The sequence below is a fragment of the Ascaphus truei genome, chromosome 6 (genome assembly GCF_040206685.1).
Source record: "Ascaphus truei isolate aAscTru1 chromosome 6, aAscTru1.hap1, whole genome shotgun sequence".
NCBI classification, from domain to species: Eukaryota; Metazoa; Chordata; class Amphibia; order Anura; family Ascaphidae; genus Ascaphus; species Ascaphus truei.
This window is the reverse complement of record NC_134488.1, coordinates 20,790,679-20,796,871: the sequence shown is the minus strand read 5'-3', so window position 1 is coordinate 20,796,871 and position 6,193 is coordinate 20,790,679. Positions and strand designations below refer to the sequence as shown.

Sequence of the window (6,193 nt, the reverse complement as noted above, 5' to 3'; positions counted from 1 at the left end):
TCTGTGTATCTCAGTGTGTGTGTGTGTGTGTCCTGTCTGTGTATCTCAGTGTGTGTGTGTATCTGTGTGTGTCTCAGTGTGAGTGTATGTGTGTGTCCGGCCAATGAGAGGTGTGCGGGGGCGGGCCAAGGGAGCCAATGAGATTGCCGCTAGGGACACAGGGAGACACATACAGACCCGGACACATAGGACACTTTCAGAAATATATAGTAGATACTAGCTGATATACCCGGCGCTGCCCGGGATCTAATGTTGTGGCTCCCCCTCTATCTCTCTCCCTCCCACTGTCTCCCCCCTCTCTTTCTCCCCCATTCACAGCAATACGCCCCCCCCTTCAAAGCTCCGTTACCCCCCCTGTTCACAGCTTTTCCCCCCCACCCAGTTCACATCTCGGATTCCCCCCTCCGTTGCCAGCTGTGATTCCCCCTGTGTATTTGTCAGCTGACCTGACTGAGGGGGGAAGTGTGTGAGTCAGGACTTTGACTGAGTGGGTGACTTTGACTGAGTGGGTGAGTGACTGACCTTGACCGGGTGGGTGGTGGTTCCTGGCGGCAGATGGTTCCCCTCCTGGCCCTGATATCTCCGTGGCATCTGCCTGGGGCAGGAGGTGGGGTCGGGAAGTTGGCAGGGGGGCAAGAGTGGCAGGCTGGGGCAGGAGGTCCGCGCTGCGCTTCCCCTCTTCCTCTTTGGGAGGGGGGAGGAGCGTGGAGTTGGCGGCTGGTTTAGGAGGGCCGCGCCGCACTTCCCATCCGTTCCTCGTTGGGAGCCTCAGTCCGGGAGCCGGTGAGTGTGATGAGTGTGAGAGAGTCAGAGAGAGAGAGTCAGGCAAGGCCAAGGGGGAAGAGAGTGGCATTTGGGTGATGTCATAGAGCCACCAATCTGATTGGCCAGAGGCTGAGGACCAATCAGATTCACAGCATCTAGCACCAACCATACAAATTTCAAATTTATATATTAAGATATGTGTTGTGTGTAATGTGTAAATGCAACTTAAATTCTGTTTTTGTAAGTTTCCCTACAAATTCCTCCCCACTCACAAGAGTACAAATAGGTTCTAGAAGCATGAAATGTCCCAGCACAAAGAAAAGCAGCTGTGATAATGTTACTGTCTGCAGTAGTAAAAACACTGGTTTTATATGGAAGGACATCCAATTTTTACTGAACACTAGATTTCCCATCACTCATAAGTATAAACTCCAATATGTGGCTAGGGTCAGATGTTTTGTAGCAGATCGATAGAAGGTAGGTGTAGAGGGGGATTGGCCCAGTATTAAAGGGGTTGCACCCCATATGGCCACCCCCTGACCTCACCAGGGAGGCAAGGAGTTAACTGGACTGCAGTCCAGGAATGTGGTTTTACCTTGCTGCAACATCCAAATGTGTATTCCCGTTATAATGTATTGTCACCATTCCAGTGTCTGCACCCACACACACTGGGATCCATTCGGGAGAAGGGTTAATAGTTAGGAAGTGATTATAGCCCTTTGTTCAATGTTCCTGCTTTTCAGGCTCCATTTAGGTCGCCATTGCAGCTCCATTGAATCCTATGGCGAATCCGGCGGTTTGGGCCCGTTTCTATAGAAGACCAGCAGATGGCGCCCGAGAGGAGGAGCGGCGGTTCCCCATTGTAAAGTCAATGGAGCCATTCATTTCAATGGGGATTCCTCGACGCCGACCTCCAGGAACGGGTTGGCAGCCAGCCATCCAAATCGCAGAAGCGGATACAATATCTGAAAAAAAGCTTTTATAACACTAGTTCAAGGTCAAGCACAATTGGTGTGGGAAATTTATGTTCTAGGTCACCCAGGAATAAAATTCTTTTTGCCCCTAGATCCTAGGAACCCCCACACTCGACCACCACCGAGTCCGAGAATAAAGGAACGCCCGAAAAGGGTTGCGTCATTGACTCCAATGGCGGAGAAAAGAACAGCGTGACAAAACGGCGAAGTCCGAAAGTATAAAATGTGTAAGCACATATCTCCGGTTCTATGAGGACCAGAGGGCTGGGATTTGGGTTGCATGTAGTCAGTGTTCCGGCATGACTGCATGGCCATTCCCAGTCCTCTCCGATCAACCAGACGGAGTATGGGACAATGTAAAGAATTGTGGTTTTCCCTATAGACTTCAATGGCGGAGTTGCTCCATTGAAAGCCTATAGCGGCGGAGCCCGTTGATTTCAATGGGAGAGTGAAAAGCAGAGATTTATTGTTAGAGCGGAGAATCCTGCATTAAAGTAATAAGGGTTTTAAATTGTATTTGTGTATCTCCGGCCCGGAAGGTCGCAGCGAGCTGAAACTTGGCCACAAAGGAGAGTCACCTCCGGCATGAGGGACTGGCAAGTTTCAGCCCGCTTGGCCCAACCGAACGGATTATTTTAATATGTCTTGATATTAAAAACTATATTATATTTTGATGCGGGGATAAAAGCCTGCGAAGATTTCTGAATCTGTGAAATGTAAATGCTCAGGGGGGCGACCCATTGTCTGCAACAGACCCCCTGATCAAAGGCTCAGTCACTCTAGCTGTATACATTAGGGCGGAGAAACGCAGGGCTTGAGTGGCCTGTAAGTGCTATAATTCACACCTACAGACAAAGGGTTTCCTGACCAGATCCAGGTCTGGTAGACATGTAGACGCCCTGACTTTTGTGTGGGGCTAAAGAAATGAGACCCCCAGGGCCAGAAGTACGCATGTGCCAACTAGCTGGGGGGCATGGGTTATCAATGTTCCCACGTTAAGAGATTGGGTGCAGGTAATTGTTCTCCAATGACCTGCACTCAATGATAAGGTATTGGACTGGAATTACATATAAACCAGTGACAGTCCTATACTTTTTGTCTTCAATTTACCAACTACTTGATGCCTGATTGCTGTTGAATTGCTAATCCTGTTTTCCCGATAACTTCTTCATTCCAATCCCTAAGTAAGTGTATTTTTTGTCTGTTATTTGTACTATCCTGTGTGTTCACCTTCTTTAAGGAATAAATTCTCTTTATTATATCTAAGTCGTGTTCAGTTCAACCCAGTTATTTGGTGTATATTATATCCTATCACAAGTTACCGTGACAGTAGGCATGACAAACAAAAATGCACATTTTGCTCAAAGGCACTATGGGGGCTATGCACTAAGCTCCGTTAAGTCGTTTTAAGAGGGCAAAGTGCTCTTAGAACGTAATGTTCCGCCGAACACGATTCATTAAGCCACGCAAACAGGCACTTTGCGTTCTTAAACTGACATTTTCCTGGAAATTTTTCAAAGTCCAACTTTGCTTGTACGATAACCTGTTTGCGTTCAATTCTGCCCTTCTCCGGGATTCACTAAGCTACGCAAAGTTATCGTACACGAAAGTTGCGTTCAAAAAAGATCGCCAGCTCAAGGCAGGTGATAAAAAAGCTGGACTTTGAAAAATGTCTTTATTTACATTTTTCCAGGCGCAAAACCCATACAACAGGCCGGCGGGTATCCCCAGCTGACCCCGCGGGGGTCCCAGAGGGAGGCCGGGGGTCGCGCGGGGGTCCCCGGCTGACCCCGCGGCCGTCCCGGGGTCCCCGCGGGCCTGCGGTTCCAATGTTGTGCCTACAAAAATACTAAACATTATTTCTAACTAAATACACCCCCCTAACACATACAGTACAATAATGTGCAAAATAACTATTATCCAGATATGGATAATAGATTATTTGCCCATTATTAAACACTGCATTAGCATACCTAATTAAAGTAAATAAAAACAGTAGCCAGCTAATCCAATGAATACAAGCAGTAACAACATCAACAATGAAATAATTATCAAATGAGGCGTCACGGCCTTAAATAGGGCTTGTGATGTCACATTTAGCCTCAAAATGGTTAACAGCCACCTGATTGGCTGTTCAAACCATGTTCCGACTTCATTTTTTTTTTTACATGACATCACTGTAAGGGAATGATGCCAGCCAATCAGAATGGCTGTGCTTCATTTGCCTTTAAGATGACGTGACAAAGCCGGCTCACATGGTATTTCAGCCAATCAGATCGTGGGAACCAATTCCCCACACTGGCTGAAATACCATGTGACGCCGGCCATCTTGCACTTAGTTAAGTCATCTTAAAGGCAAATGAAGCACAGCCATTCTGATTGGCTGGCATCATTCCCTTTAAGTGACATCATGTAAAAAAAAAACATTAAAGTTGGAACATGGTTTGAACAGCCAATCAGGTGGCTGTTAACCATTTTGAGGCTAAATGTGACGTCACAAGCTCTATTTAAGGTCGTGACGCCTCATTTGAGCCCAAGAAGATGACGAGACAACATCGGTTGGGATTTACCATGGGGTTTTTTGGATTGACAGATAAAGATAGAAGATAAAGAAGATCAAGAAATGGTGACAGATAAAGATAGAAGGTGATTAAAGAAAGAAAAAAGATTTGGGTACCTGATCCGGATCTTCATGGCGGATGGCATCGGATGCTGTTGGAGGCCTTCAAGGTACGTGAGCTTCCTGTTACCCCGGGAGTCGCAGGGCCACCGCTTCTAATGGTAAGTAATATATTGAATGTTTATAAATGTCTCTTTTTACAGGTTTCTTCATTGGATGTGTTTTTTGATTTTTGGGGGGAGGCACATTGACTGATAATATATTAATCTGTACCACTTTAGGGAACAGATGAATACATTATTATGACAATATTTGGGGGGCATTTGTGGCTTGGTATTGCTGTTGGGTTTTTTAATGTCAGTTTCTTATGTGGATGTGATTGTTTTTTTTCCCCCTGCTTAATGTAATAAAATGTTTGCGATTGGTGTTCGTTTGTAGTTAATGTTGTATTATGTTAGCTAATGCGTTTTATGGTTATTTCAGATATTGTTTGAATGTATTTCTTTGTCTTTTAATGTTTACATTCATTAATGTTGTAGTAATTCATTGGCTTCATTGGTTAGTGTTACTATTCATTTTGAGTTGGTTTAGGAATTAATTGGTTTCATTGGTTAATGGTTTAATTAATTCATTGTTGATGTTGTTACTGCTTGTATTCATTGGATTAGCTGGCTACTGTTTTTATTTACTTTATTTAGGTATGCTAATGCAGTGTTTAATAATGGGCAAATAATCTATTATCCATATCTGGATAATAGTAATTTTGCACATTATTGCACTGTGTTAGGGCGGATGAGGGGGGGGGGGGTCGTGTATTGATGTTTGTTAAATCTTTTTTTAATATACATGTGTTTCATAGTGTAGATGTGCAGGGGGTCTCCGGAGCTGAACCGTATTGGTTTCAGGTCCGAGGACCCCCTACTTCAGGAGATACAGGCCCCGTTATGGGGTGCCAGTATCCCCTGCACTTACAAGCGTCCACGTTACATGACCGGGACATTGAAATTCTGCAGGGGATACCGGCACCCCATAACGGGGCCTGTATCTCCTGAAGTAGGGGGTCCTCGGACCTGAAACCAATGCTGTTCAGCTCCGGAGACCCCCTGCTCATATACACTATTATTCAAATGTATTTATTTAGTGTACGATCGCCTGTAACAGCCTTGCATGGAGATGCAGAATCTCCATGCAAATGTCACAGGCGGCTTATTTTTTCTATCAGCTAGCTTACAGGAAGTTTCAGTGCGCTAGCAGAGGGAAAAAACATTGCACGCACGATAAGCCAGTTTTGGGCACGTCCGATAGAAAATGAGCTGAGGGCCTTAGTGAATCGCGCCGCCGGCTTCATTTTTTTATCGGATGTGCTAATTTTTTTTCAGGCCAGGGCGAAAGCTCGGAGCTTAGTGCATAGCCCCCTATGGTACCTATTCAACAAGGGAATAGAGGCCTACGTCTTAATATACCTTAAGGCCCATTCACTTGAATATCACTTAACGAACATCAAGACTTAACCAACAAATCTGCGTCTTTATATCCCCTTGCTTACAAAGTAAGGCCGCGCTGATAGTGCTGGCGACGGCGACGGCGACGCGACCGATGACATCAACGTCGCCAGCAGCGAAAGTTATAATTTGATTTGAAGCGACAAGGCTAGTGACATCACAGAAGGGGGCGGGCCGCGGTCTCTGGTTGGTTTAGAGACAGTTACATGTGGCGACGGTCTCTAAAAAATCTAATAGACCTGGCTTCAAAATTTGGGGTCGCGACATCGCTCCATCGCGCCGACTATAAGTGCTTGCGACGAACTCAATGTATTGGTTTCGGAGCGACGTCG

The 6,193-nt window shown here is 45.8% G+C and overlaps 1 protein-coding gene across 1 annotated transcript in view; it reads left to right on the top strand.

Annotated features, from left to right (window-relative positions):
• The window catches only part of NMNAT1 (nicotinamide nucleotide adenylyltransferase 1), a 79,485-nt gene that overhangs the window by 5,267 nt on the left and 68,025 nt on the right, over positions 1–6,193 (top strand). The window lies entirely within an intron of this gene.